General features: G+C 44.9%; 1 protein-coding gene across 2 annotated transcripts in view; it reads right to left on the bottom strand.

Annotated features, from left to right (window-relative positions):
• ST6GALNAC4 (ST6 N-acetylgalactosaminide alpha-2,6-sialyltransferase 4) overlaps positions 1-14,251 on the bottom strand; it is a 266,878-nt gene that overhangs the window by 242,758 nt on the left and 9,869 nt on the right. The window lies entirely within an intron of this gene.

The raw sequence follows: 14,251 nt of genomic DNA, 5'->3' as shown, positions 1-14,251 counted from the left end.
AACTGCAGCATATGGCTTTTAGATGGAGTCTAACTGCAGCAAATGGCTTTTAGATTGAGTCTAACTGCTGCGGAGGGATTCTAGATGGAGTCTAACTGCAGCTAATGGCTTCTAAATGGAGTCTAAATGCAGCAAATGGCTTTTAGATGGAGTCTAACTGCAGCGAATGGCTTCTAGATGGAGTCTAACTGCAGCGAAGGGATTCTAGATGGAGTCTAACTGCAGCGAATGGCTTCTAGATGGAGTCTAACTGCAGCGAATGGCTTCTAGATGGAGTCTAATTGCAGTGAAGGTATTCTAGATGGAGTCTAACTGCAGTGTATGGCTTCTAAATGGAGTCTAACTGCAGTGAAGGGATTCTAGATTGAGTCTAACTGCAGCAAATGGCTTCTAGATGGAGTCTAACTGCAGTGAAGGGATTCTAGATGGAGTCTAACTGCAGCAAATGGGTTCTAGATGGAGTCTAACTGCAGCAAATGGCTTCTAGATGGAGTCTAACTGCAGCAACTGGCTTTTAGATGGAGTCTAACTGCAGCAAAGGGATTCTAGATGGAGTCTAACTGCAACGATTAGCTTCTAGATGGAGTCTAACTGCAGCGAATGGCTTTTAGATGGAGTCTAACTGCAGCAAATGGCTTCTAGATGGAGTCTAACTGCAGCGAATGGCTTTTAAATTGAATCTAACTGCAGCTAAGGGATTCTAGATGGAGTCTAACTGCAGCGAAGGGATTCTAGATGGAGTCTAACTGCAGCGAAGGGATTCTAGATGGAGTCTAATTGCAGTGAAGGGATTTTAGATGGAGTCTAACTGCAGCAAATGGCTTCTAGATGGAGTCTAACTACAGTGTATGGCTTCTAGATGGAGTCTAACTGCAGTGAAGGGATTCTAGATTGAGTCTAACTGCAGTGAATGGCTTCTAGATGGAGTCTAACTGCAGCAAATGGGTTCTAGATGGAGTCTAACTGCAGCAAATGGCTTCTAGATGGAATCTAACTGCAGTGAAGGGATTCTAGAAGGAGTCTAACTGCAGCAAATGGGTTCTAGATGGAGTCTAACTACAGTGTATGGCTTCTAGATGGAGTCTAACTGCAGTGAAGGGATTCTAGATTGAGTCTAACTGCAGTGAATGGCTTCTAGATGGAGTCTAACTGCAGCGAAGGAATTCTAGATGGAGTCTAACTGCAAGGAATAGCTTCTAGATGGAGTCTAACTGCAGCGAATGGCTTTTAGATGGAGTTTAAATGCAGTGAATGGCTTTTAGATGGAGTCTAACTGCAGCGAATGGCTTCTAGATGGAGTCTAACTGCAGTGAAGGGATTCTAAATGGAGTCTAACTGCAGGGAATGGCTTCTAGATGGAGTCTAACGGCAGCAAAGGGATTCTAGATGGAGTCTAATTGCAGTGAAGGGATTCTAGATGGAGTCTAAAGATGGAGTCGAACTGCAGCGAATGGCTTCTAGATGGAGTCTAACTGCAGTGAAGGGATTCTAGATGGAGACTTACTGCAGCAAATGGGTTCTAGATGGAGTCTAACTGCAGTGAATGGCTTCTAGATGGAGTCTAACTGCAGTGTATGGCTTCTAGATGGAGTCTAACTGCAACGAAGGGATTCTAGATGGAGTCTAACTGCAACAAATAGCTTCTAGATGGAGTCTAACTGCAGAAAATGGCTTTTAGATGGAGTCTAACTGCAGCAAATGGCTTTTAGATTGAGTCTAACTGCTGCGAAGGGATTCTAGATGGAGTCTAACTACAGCTAATGGCTTCTAAATGAAGTCTAAATCAAGCAAATGGCTTTTAGATGGAGTCTAACTGCAGCGAAGGGATTCTAGATGGAGTCTAACTGCAGCGAATGGCTTCTAGATGGAGTCTAACTGCAGCGAATGGCTTCTAGCTGGAGTCTAACTGCAGCAAATGGCTTCTAGATGGAGTCTAACTGCAGTGAAGGGATTCTAGATGGAGTCTAACTGCAGGGAATGGCTTCTAGATGGAGTCTAACGGCAGCGAAGGGATTCTAGATGGAGTCTAACTGCAGGGAATGGCTTCTAGATGGAGTCTAACGGCAGCAAAGGGATTCTAGATGGAGTCTAATTGCAGTGAAGGGATTCTAGATGGAGTCTAAAGATGGAGTCAAACTGCAGCAAATGGCTTCTAGATGGAGTCTAACTGCAGTGAAGGGATTCTAGATGGAGACTTACTGCAGCAAATGGGTTCTAGATGGAGTCTAACTGCAGCGAATGGCTTCTAGATGGAGTCTAACTGCAGTGCATGGCTTCTAGATGGAGTCTAACTGCAGCAAATGGCTTCTAGATGGAGTCTAACTGCAGTGAAGGGATTCTAGATAGAGTCTAACTGCAGCGAATGGCTTCTAGATGGAGTCTAACTGCAGCAAATGGCTTCTAGATGGAGGCAAGTGCAGCGAAGGGATTCTAGATGGAGTCTAACTGCAGGGAAGGGATTCTAGATGGAGTCTAACTGCAGCAAATGGCTTCTAGATGTAATCTAACTGCAGCGAAGGGATTCTAGATGGAGTCTAACAGCAGCAAGGGATTCTAGATGGAGTCTTACTGCAGCAAATGGATTCTAGATGGAGTCTAACTGCAGCAAATGGATTCTAGATGGAGCCTAACTGCAGTGAAGGGATTCTAGCTAGAGTATAACTGCAGCGAATGGCTTCTAGATGGAGTCTAACTGCAGCAAATGGCTTCTAGATGGAGGCAAGTGCAGCGAAGGGATGCTAGATGGAGTCTAACTGCAGTGAATTGCTTGTAGATGGAGTGTAAATGCAGCGAATGGCTTTCAGATGGAGTCTAACTGCAGCAAAGGGATTCTAGATGGAATCTAACTGCAGCGAATAGCTTCTAGATGAAGTCTAAATGCAGCAAATGGCTTTTAGATGGAGTCTAACTGCAGCAAAGGGATTCTAGATGGAGTCTAACTGCAGCAAATGGCTTTTAGATGGAGCCTAAATGGAGCGAATGGCTTCTAGATGGAGTCTAACTGCAGCGAATGGCTTCTAGATGGATGGCTTCTAGATGGAGTCTAACTGCAGCAAGTGGCTTCTAGATGGAGTCTAAATGCAGTGAAGGGATTCTAGATGGAGTCTAATTGCAGCAAATGGATTATAGATGGAGTCTAAAGATGGAGTCTAACTGCAACAAAGGGTTTCTAGATGGAGTCTAACTGCAGTGAAGGGATTCTAGATGGATTATAACTGCAGCAAATGGGTTCTAGATGGAGTCTAACTGCAGCAAAGGGCTTCTAGATGGATTATAACTGCAGCAAATGGGTTCTAGATGGAGTCTAACTGCAGCAAAGGGATTCCAGATGGAGTCTAACTGCAGCGAATGGCTTCCAGATGGAGTCTAAATGCAGCAAATGGCTTTTAGATGGAGTCTAACTGCAGCAAATGGCTTCTAGATGGAGTCTAACTGCAGCGAAGGGATTCTAGATGGAGTCTAACTGCAACAAATAGCTTCTAGATGGAGTCTAACTGCAGAAAATGCCTTTTAGATGGAGTCTAACTGCAGCAAATGGCTTTTAGATTGAGTCTAACTGCTGCAAAGTGATTATAGATGGAGTCTAACTGCAGCTAATGGCTTCTAAATGGAGTGTAAATGCAGCAAATGGCTTTTAGATGGAGTCTAACTGCAGCGAATGGCTTCTAGATGGAGTCTAACTGCAGCGAATGGCTTCTAGCTGGAGTCTAACTGCAGCAAATGGCTTCTAGATGGAGTCTAACTGCAGTGAAGGGATTCTAGATGGAGTCTAACTGCAGGGAATGGCTTCTAGATGGAGTCTAATGGCAGCAAAGGGATTCTAGATGGAGTCTAATTGCAGTGAAGGGATTCTAGATGGAGTCTAAAGATGGAGTTGAACTGCAGCAAATGGCTTCTAGATGGAGTCTAACTGCAGTGAAGGGATTCTAGATGGAGACTTACTGCAGCAAATGGGTTCTAGATGGAGTCTAACTGCAGCAAATGGCTTCTAGATGGAGTCTAACTGCAGTGCATGGCTTCTAGATGGAGTCTAACTGCAGTGAAGGGATTCTAGATGGAGTCTAACTGCAGTGTATGGCTTCTAGATGGAGTCTAACTGCAGCGAATGGATTCTAGATGGAGTCTAACTGCAGTGAAGGTATTCTAGATGGAGTCGAATTGCAGTGAAGGGATTCTAGATGGAGTCTAACTGCAGCGAAGGGATTCTAGATGGAGTCTAATTGCAGTGAAGGGATTCTAGATGGAGTCTAACTGCAGCAAATGGCTTCTAGATGGAGTTTAACTACAGTGTATGGCTTCTAGATGGAGTCTAACTGCAGTGAAGGGATTCTAGATTGAGTCTAACTGCAGTGAATGGCTTCTAGATGGAGTCTAACTGCAGCAAATGGGTTCTAGATGGAGTCTAACTGCAGCAAATGGCTTCTAGATGGAATCTAACTGCAGTGAAGGGATTCTAGAAGGAGTCTAACTGCAGCAAATGGGTTCTAGATGGAGTCTAACTACAGTGTATGGCTTCTAGATGGAGTCTAACTGCAGTGAAGGGATTCTAGATTGAGTCTAACTGCAGTGAATGGCTTCTAGATGGAGTCCAACTGCAGCGAAGGAATTCTAGATGGAGTCTAACTGCAAGGAATAGCTTCTAGATGGAGTCTAACTGCAGCGAATGGCTTTTAGATGGAGTTTAAATGCAGTGAATGGCTTTTAGATGGAGTCTAACTGCAGCGAATGGCTTCTAGATGGAGTCTAACTGCAGTGAAGGGATTCTAGATGGAGTCTAACTGCAGGGAATGGCTTCTAGATGGAGTCTAACGGCAGCGAAGGGATTCTAGATGGAGTCTAATTGCAGTGAAGGGATTCTAGATGGAGTCTAAAGATGGAGTCAAACTGCAGCGAATGGCTTCTAGATGGAGTCTAACTGCAGTGAAGGGATTCTAGATGGAGACTTACTGCAGCAAATGGGTTCTAGATGGAGTCTACCTGCAGTGAATGGCTTCTAGATGGAGTCTAACTGCAGTCTATGGCTTCTAGATGGAGTCTAACTGCAGCAAATGGCTTTTAGATGGAGTCTAACTGCAGCAAATGGCTTTTAGATGGAGTCTAACTGCAGCGAAGGGATTCTAGATTGAGTCTAACTGCAGCGAATGGCTTCTAGATGGAGTCTAACTGCAGCGAATGGCTTCTAGCTGGAGTCTAACTGCAGCGAATGGCTTCTAGATGGAGTCTAACTGCAGTGAAGGGATTCTAGATGGAGTCTAACTGCAGGGAATGGCTTCTAGATGGAGTCTAACGGCAGCAAAGGGATTCTAGATGGAGTCTAATTGCAGTGAAGGGATTCTAGATGGAGTCTAAAGATGGAGTCGAACTGCAGCAAATGGCTTCTAGATGGAGTCTAACTGCAGCGAATGGCTTCTAGATGGAGTCTAACTGCAGTGCATGGCTTCTAGATGGAGTCTAACTGCAGCAAATGGCTTCTAGATGGAGTCTAACTGCAGTGAAGGGATTCTAGCTAGAGTCTAACTGCAGCGAATGGCTTCTAGATGGAGTCTAAATGCAGCAAATGGCTTCTAGATGGAGGCAAGTGCAGCAAAGGGATTCTAGATGGAGTCTAACTGCAGGGAAGGGATTCTAGATGGAGTCTAACTGCAGCAAATGGCTTCTAGATGTAATCTAACTGCAGCGAAGGGATTCTAGATGGAGTCTAACAGCAGCAAGGGATTCTAGATGGAGTCTTACTGCAGCAAATGGATTCTAGATGGAGTCTAACTGCAGCGAATGGCTTCTAGATGGAGTCTAACTGCAGCAAATGGCTTCTAGATGGAGTCTAACTGCAGTGAAGGGATTCTAGCTAGAGTCTAACTGCAGCAAATGGCTTCTAGATGGAGTCTAACTGCAGCAAATGGCTTCTAGATGGAGGCAAGTGCAGCGAAGGGATGCTAGATGGAGTCTAACTGCAGTGAATTGCTTGTAGATGGAGTGCAAATGCAGCGAATGGCTTTCAGATGGAGTCTAACTGCAGCAAAGGGATTCTAGATGGAGTCTAACTGCAGCGAATTCTTCTAGATGAAGTCTAAATGCAACAAATGGCTTTTAGATGGAGTCTAACTGCAGCAAAGGGATTCTAGATGGAGTCTAACTGCAGCAAATGGCTTTTAGATGGAGTCTAAATGGAGCGAATGGCTTCTAGATGGAGTCTAACTGCAGCGAATGGCTTCTAGATGGATGGCTTCTAGATGGAGTCCAACTGCAGCAAGTGGCTTCTAGATGGAGTCTAAATGCAGTGAAGGGATTCTAGATGGAGTCTAATTGCAGCAAATGGATTATAGATGGAGTCTAAAGATGGAGTCTAACTGCAACAAAGGGTTTCTAGATGGAGTCTAACTGCAGTGAAGGGATTCTAGATGGATTATAACTGCAGCAAATGGGTTCTAGATGGAGTCTAACTGCAGCAAAGGGCTTCTAGATGGATTATAACTGCAGCAAATGGATTCTAGATGGAGTCTAACTGCAGCGAATGGCTTCCAGATGGAGTCTAAATGCAGCAAATGGCTTTTAGATGGAGTCTAACTGCAGCGAATGGCTTCTAGATGGAGTCTAACTGCAGCGAAGGGATTCTAGATGGAGTCTAACTGCAACAAATAGCTTCTAGATGGAGTCTAACTGCAGCAAATGGCTTTTAGATGGAGTCTAACTGCAGCAAATGGCTTTTAGATTGAGTCTAACTGCTGCGAAGTGATTATAGATGGAGTCTAACTGCAGCTAATGGCTTCTAAATGGAGTGTAAATGCAGCAAATGGCTTTTAGATGGAGTCTAACTGCAGCGAATGGCTTCTAGATGGCGTCTAACTGCAGCGAATGGCTTCTAGCTGGAGTCTAACTGCAGCGAATGGCTTCTAGATGGAGTCTAACTGCAGTGAAGGGATTCTAGATGGAGTCTAATTGCAGGGAATGGCTTCTAGATGGAGTCTAACGGCAGCGAAGTGAATCTAGATGGAGTCTAACTGCAGGGAATGGCTTCTAGATGGAGTCTAACGGCAGCAAAGGGATTCTAGATGGAGTCTAATTGCATTGAAGGGATTCTAGATGGAGTCTAAAGATGGAGTCGAACTGCAGCAAATGGCTTCTAGATGGAGTCTAACTGCAGTGAAGGGATTCTAGATGGAGACTTACTGCAGCAAATGGGTTCTAGATGGAGTCTAACTGCAGCGAATGGCTTCTAGGTGGAGTCTAACTGCAGTGAAGGGATTCTAGATGGAGTCTAACTGCAGTGTATGGCTTCTAGATGGAGTCTAACTGCAGTGAAGGGATTCTAGATTGAGTCTAACTGCAGCAAATGGCTTCTAGATGGAGTCTTACTGCAGTGAAGGGATTCTAGATGGAGTCTAACCTCAGCAAATGGGTTCTAGAAGAGTCTAACTGCAGGAAATGGCTTTTAGATGGAGTCTAACTGCAGCAAAGGGATTCTAGCTGGAGTCTAACTGCAACGAATGGCTTCTAGATGGAGTCTAAATGCAGCAAATGGCTTTTAGATGGAGTCTAACTGCAGCAAATGGCTTCTAGATGGAGTCTAACTGCAACAAATGGCTTCTAGATGGAGTCTAACTGCAGCGAAGGGATTCTAGATGGTGTCTAACTGCAGCAAATGGATTCTAGATGGAGTCTAACTGCAGCGAAGGGATTCTAGCTGGAGACTAACTGCAGTGAATGGCTTCTAGATAGAGTCTAACTAAGGTGAAGGGATTCTAGATGGAGTCTAACTGCAGCAAAGGGATTCTAGATGGAGTCTAACTGCAGCGAATGGCTTCTAAATGAAGTCTAACTGCAGCAAATGGCTTCTAGATGGAGTCTAACTGCAGTGAAGAGATTCTAGATGGAGTCCAACTGCAGCAAATGGATTCTAGATGGAGTCTAACTGCAGCAAAGGGATTCTAGATGGAGTCTAACTGCAGCAAATGGCTTCTAGATGGAGTCTAACTGCAGCAAATGGGTTCTAGATGGAGTCTTACTGCAGCGAATGGCTTCTAGATGGAGTCTAACTGCAGCAAAGGGATTCTAGATGGGTCTAACTGCAGTGAATGGATTCTAGATGGAGTCTAAAGATGGAGTCTAACTGCAGCAAATGGCTTCTAGATGTAATCTAACTGCAGCGAAGGGATTCTAGATGGAGTCTTACTGCAGCAAATGGCTTCTAGATGGAGTCTAACTGCAGCAAATGGCTTCTAGATGTAATCTAACTGCAGCAAAGGGATTCTAGATGGAGTCTTACTGCAGCAAATGGCTTCTAGATGGAGTCTAACTGCAGCAAATGGCTTCTAGATGGAGGCAAGTGCAGCGAAGGGATGCTAGATGGAGTCTAACTGCAGTGAATTGCTTATAGATGGAGTGTAAATGCAGCGAATGGCTTTTAGATGGAGTCTAACTGCAGCAAAGGGATTCTAGATGGAGTCTAACTGCAGTGAATAGCTTCTAGATGGAGTCCAACTGCAGCGAATAGCTTCTAGATGGAGTCTAAATGCAGCGAATGGCTTTTAGATGGAGTCTAACTGCAGCCAATGGCTTTTAGATGGAGTCTAAATGGAGCGAATGGCTTCTAGATGGAGTCTAACTGCAGCGAATGGCTTCTAGATGGATGGCTTCTAGATGGAGTCTAACTGCAGCAAATGGCTTCTTAAATGCAGTGAAGGGATTCTAGATGGAGTCTAATTGCAGCAAATGGATTATAGCTGGAGTCTAAAGATGGAGTCTAACTGCAACAAAGGGTTTCTAGATGGAGTCTAACTGCAGTGAAGGGATTCTAGATGGAGTCTAACTGCAGCAAATGGCTTCTAGATGTTTTATAACTGCATCAAAGGGATTCTAGATGGAGTCTAACTACAGCAAATGGCTTCTAGATGTTTTCTAACTGCAGCAAAGGGATTCTAGATGGAGTCTAACTGCAGCAAAGGGATTCCAGATGGAGTCTAAATGCAGCGAATGGCTTTTAGATGGCGTCTAAATGCAGCGAATGGCTTCTAGATGGAGTCTAACTGCAGCGAAGGGATTCTAGATGGAGTCTAACTGCAGCAAATGGCTTCTAGATGGAGTCTAACTGCAGCGAATGGCTTCTAGATGGAGTCTAATTGCAGCGAATGGCTTCTAGATGGAGTCTAAATGCAGTGAATGGCTTTTAGATGGAGTCTAACTGCAGCGAATGGCTTCTAGATGGAGTCTAACTGCAGTGAAGGGATTCTAGATGGAGTCTAACTGCATGGAATGGCTTCTAGATGGAGTCTAACGGCAGCGAAGGGATTCTAGATGGAGTCTAATTGCAGTGAAGGGATTCTAGATGGAGTCTAACTGCAGTGTATGGCTTCTAGATGGAGTCTAACTGCAGTGAAGGGATTCTAGATTGAGTCTAACTGCAGCAAATGGCTTCTAGATGGAGTCTAACTGCAGTGAAGGGATTCTAGATGGAGTCTAACTGCAGCAAATGGGTTCTAGATGGAGTCTAACTGCAGCAAATGGCTTCTAGATGGAGTCTAACTGCAGCAACTGGCTTTTAGATGGAGTCTAACTGCAGCAAAGGGATTCTAGATGGAGTCTAACTGCAACGATTAGCTTCTAGATGGAGTCTAACTGCAGCGAATGGCTTTTAGATGGAGTCTAACTGCAGCAAATGGCTTCTAGATGGAGTCTAACTGCAGCGAATGGCTTTTAAATTGAATCTAACTGCAGCTAAGGGATTCTAGATGGAGTCTAACTGCAACGATTAGCTTCTAGATGGAGTCTAACTGCAGCGAATGGCTTTTAGATGGAGTCTAACTGCAACGATTAGCTTCTAGATGGAGTCTAACTGCAGCGAATGGCTTTTAGATGGAGTCTAACTGCAGCAAATGGCTTCTAGATGAAGTCTAAATGCAGCGAATGGCTTTTAGATGGAGTCTAACTGCAGCGAATGGCTTCTAGATGGAGTCTAAATGCAGTAAATGGCTTTTAGATGGAGTCTAACTGCAGCGAATGGATTCTAGATGGAGTCTAACTGCAGTGAAGGGATTCTAGATGGAGTCGAATTGCAGTGAAGGGATTCTAGATGGAGTCTAACTGCAGCGAAGGGATTCTAGATGGAGTCTAACTGCAGCAAATGGCTTCTAGATGGAGTCTAACTACAGTGTATGGCTTCTAGATGGAGTCTAACTGCAGTGAATGGCTTCTAGATGGAGTCTAACTGCAGCAAATGGCTTCTAGATGGAATCTAACTGCAGTGAAGGGATTCTAGAAGGAGTCTAACTGCAGCAAATGGGTTCTAGATGGAGTCTAACTACAGTGTATGGCTTCTAGATGGAGTCTAACTGCAGTGAAGGGATTCTAGATTGAGTCTAACTGCAGTGAATGGCTTCTAGATGGAGTCTAACTGCAGCGAAGGAATTCTAGATGGAGTCTAACTGCAGGGAATAGCTTCTAGATGGAGTCTAACTGCAGCGAATGGCTTTTAGATGGAGTTTAAATGCAGTGAATGGCTTTTAGATGGAGTCTAACTGCAGCGAATGGCTTCTAGATGGAGTCTAACTGCAGTGAAGGGATTCTAGATGGAGTCTAACTGCAGGGAATGGCTTCTAGATGGAGTCTAACGGCAGCGAAGGGATTCTAGATGGAGTCTAATTGCAGTGAAGGGATTCTAGATGGAGTCTAAAGATGGAGTCGAACTGCAGCGAATGGCTTCTAGATGAAGTCTAACTGCAGTGAAGGGATTCTAGATGGAGACTTACTGCAGCAAATGGGTTCTAGATGGAGTCTAACTGCAGTGAATGGCTTTTAGATGGAGTCTAACTGCAGTGTATGGCTTCTAGATGGAGTCTAACTGCAGTGAAGGGATTCTAGACGGAGTCTAACTGCAGTGAATGGCTTCTAGATGGAGTCTAACTGCAGCAAATGGCTTTTAGATGGAGTCTAACTGCAGCAAATGGCTTTTAGATTGAGTCTAACTGCTGCGAAGGGATTCTAGATGGAGTCTAACCGCAGCTAATGGCTTCTAAATGGAGTCTAAATGCAGCAAATGGCTTTTAGATGGAGTCTAACTGCAGCGAATGGCTTCTAGATGGAGTCTAACTGCAGCGAATGGCTTCTAGCTGGAGTCTAACTGCAGTGAAGGGATTCTAGATGGAGTCTAACTGCAGGGAATGGCTTCTAGATGGAGTCTAACGGCAGCGAAGGGATTCTAGATGGAGTCTAACTGCAGGGAATGGCTTCTAGATGGAGTCTAACGGCAGCAAAGGGATTCTAGATGGAGTCTAATTGCAGTGAAGGGATTCTAGATGGAGTCTAAAGATGGAGTCGAACTGCAGCAAATGGCTTCTAGATGGAGTCTAACTGCAGTGAAGGGATTCTAGATGGAGACTTACTGCAGCAAATGGGTTCTAGATGGAGTCTAACTGCAACGAATGGCTTCTAGATGGAGTCTAACTGCAGTGCATGGGTTCTAGATGGAGTCTAATTGCAATGAAGGGATTCTAGATGGAGTCTAACTGCAGTGTATGGCTTCTAGATGGAGTCTAACTGCAGTGAAGGGATTCTAGATGGAGTCTAACTGCAGCAAATGGCTTCTAGATGGAGTCTAACTGCAGTGAAGGGATTCTAGATGGAGTCTAACTGCAGCAAATGGGTTCTAGATGGAGTCTAACTGCAGCAAATGGCTTCTAGATGGAGTCTAACAGCAGGAAATGGCTTTTAGATGGAGTCTAACTGCAGCAAAGGGATTCTAGCTGGAGTCTAACTGCAACGAATGGCTTCTAGATGGAGTCTAAATGCAGCAAATGGCTTTTAGATGGAGTCTAACTGCAGCGAATAGCTTCTAGATGGAGTCTAACTGCAGCGAAGGGATTCTAGATGGAGTCTAACTGCAGCGAAGGGATTCTAGATGGAGACTAACTGCAGTGAATGGCTTCTAGATAGAGTCTAACTAAGGTGAAGGGATTCTAGATGGAGTCTAACTGCATCAAAGGGATTCTAGATGGAGTCTAACTGCAGCAAATGGCTTCTAAATGAAGTCTAACTGCAGCGAATGGCTTCTAGATGGAGTCTAACTGCAGTGAAGAGATTCTAGATGGAGTCTAACTGCAGCAAATGGATTCTAGATGGAGTCTAACTGCAGCAAAGGGATTCTAGATGGAGTCTAACTGCAGCGAATGGCTTCTAGATGGAGTCTAACTGCAGCAAATGGGTTCTACATGGAGTCTAACTGCAGCGAAGGGATTCTAGATGGAGTCTAACTGCAGCAAATGGGTTCTAGATGGAGTCTAACTGCAGTGAAGGGATTCTAGATGGCATCTAACTGCAGCAAATGGCTTCTAGATGGAGTCTAACTGCAGCGAAGGGATTCTAGATGGAGTCTAACTGCAATGATTAGCTTCTAGATGGACTCTAACTGCAGCAAATGGCTTTTAGATGGAGTCTAACTGCAGCAAATGGCTTCTAGATGGATTCTAACTGCAGCGAATGGCTTTTAAATTGAGTCTAACTGCAGCTAAGGAATTCTAGATGGAGTCTAACTGCAGCAAATGGCTTCTAGATGGAGTCTAAATGCAGCAAATGGCTTTTAGATGGAGTCTAACTGCAGGGAATGGCTTCTAGATGGAGTCTAACGGCAGCGAAGGGATTCTAGATGGAGTCTAACTGCAGGGAATGGCTTCTAGATGGAGTCTAACGGCAGCAAAGGGATTCTAGATGGAGTCTAATTGCAGTGAAGGGATTCTAGATGGAGTCTAAAGATGGAGTCGAACTGCAGCAAATGGCTTCTAGATGGAGTCTAAATGCAGCAAATGGCTTTTAGATGGAGTCTAACTGCAGCGAATGGCTTCTAGATGGAGTCTAAATGCAGTGAATGACTTTTAGATGGAGTCTAACTGCAGCGAATGGCTTCTAGATGGAGTCTAACTGCAGTGAAGGGATGCTAGATGGAGTCTAATTGCAGTGAAGGGATTCTAGATGGAGTCTAACTGCAGTGAAGGGATTTTAGATGGAGTCTAATTGCAGTGAAGGGATTCTAGATGGAGTCTAACTGCAGCGAATGGCTTCTAGATGGAGTCTAACTGCAGTGTATGGCTTCTAGATGGAGTCTAACTGCAGTGAAGGGATTCTAGATGGAGTCTAACTGCAGCAAATGGCTTCTAGATGGAGTCTAAATGCAGCGAATGGCTCCTAGATGGAGTCTAACTGCAGTGTATGGCTTCTAGATGGAGTCTAACTGCAGTGAAGGGATTCTAGATGGAGTCTAACTGCAGCAAATGGCTTCTAGATGGAATCTAACTGCAGTGAAGGGATTCTAGAAGGAGTCTTACTGCAGCAAATGGGTTCTAGATGGAGTCTAACTGCAGCGAAGGGATTCTAGATGGAGTCTAAATGCAGCGAATGGATTCTAGACCGAATCCACAGGCTCATTAGCAGTAATGGCAAGAACCTGCCTTGATAATACCACCTAATTCTGAATCAGGAGCACACAGGCAGCATAGGTGCTGCACAGGATAGATAGTATTTTATGGGGTAAATATCTCCTGCAATCCCAACTATCAATGGGTACTTTAAAAACAAACACTGTTTAAACCCCCAGATTTGGGTAATGTTCCGGCCATACTATTAGTGCTGTGGTGAGGCTCAGCGGTACCCGTTGGAGGCGACTTGGGTCCCACCAAAATACAGTCAAGTAGCTGTCAGAACCGCTCTAGCACCTGCCCTCCTTCATAATGCCACATTCTATGGCACTGGCGCCCAGAATCCCAGGAGCATCGCTTCAGAATGACCACAAACTATGTCCTCTGTCAATGTTACTAGAAGGCACCTCCATAGATTGAGAGGGGCATAACAGCTGAGCTGTGGGGTGGGGTTCCCTCAGGAGCTGCAGGCCTGTGCATGCGTCCCAGGAAGCTCCCAATACCCTCTTAGGAAGTGGGCACCTCCACGTGCAGAATGTTCAAGGCAATGCAACCTGTGCTCCCCAGTTGCTGTGGACCCCACTGTCTATGCTGGCCCGGCTGAGGTGAACAAAGTGACAAAAGGAGGTCCTCATCAGCTTCCGAGCCCCCGAACTCTCAATGAGAATATGACGTAGAGATGGCGTCATCAGGCGTTCTCCTCAGCTCTACTAGATGCAATCTCCCACTGGAAGTAGATTCAGACGGAATCCTAGAAACACATGATCGAGTACTTCATCCAGTGAGATAGAAATGAGAACCTGCCGGGGAGCAACCCAGAGATTGCATCTAGTGGAGTGGGTGAGACTGCA

This window comes from Ambystoma mexicanum, chromosome 8, assembly GCF_040938575.1.
Source record: "Ambystoma mexicanum isolate Mex_15411 chromosome 8, UKY_AmexF1_1, whole genome shotgun sequence".
Lineage (NCBI taxonomy): Eukaryota > Metazoa > Chordata > Amphibia > Caudata > Ambystomatidae > Ambystoma > Ambystoma mexicanum.
Note: the sequence above shows the minus strand (reverse complement) of the source record. Positions and strands in the feature narration are given on the sequence as shown.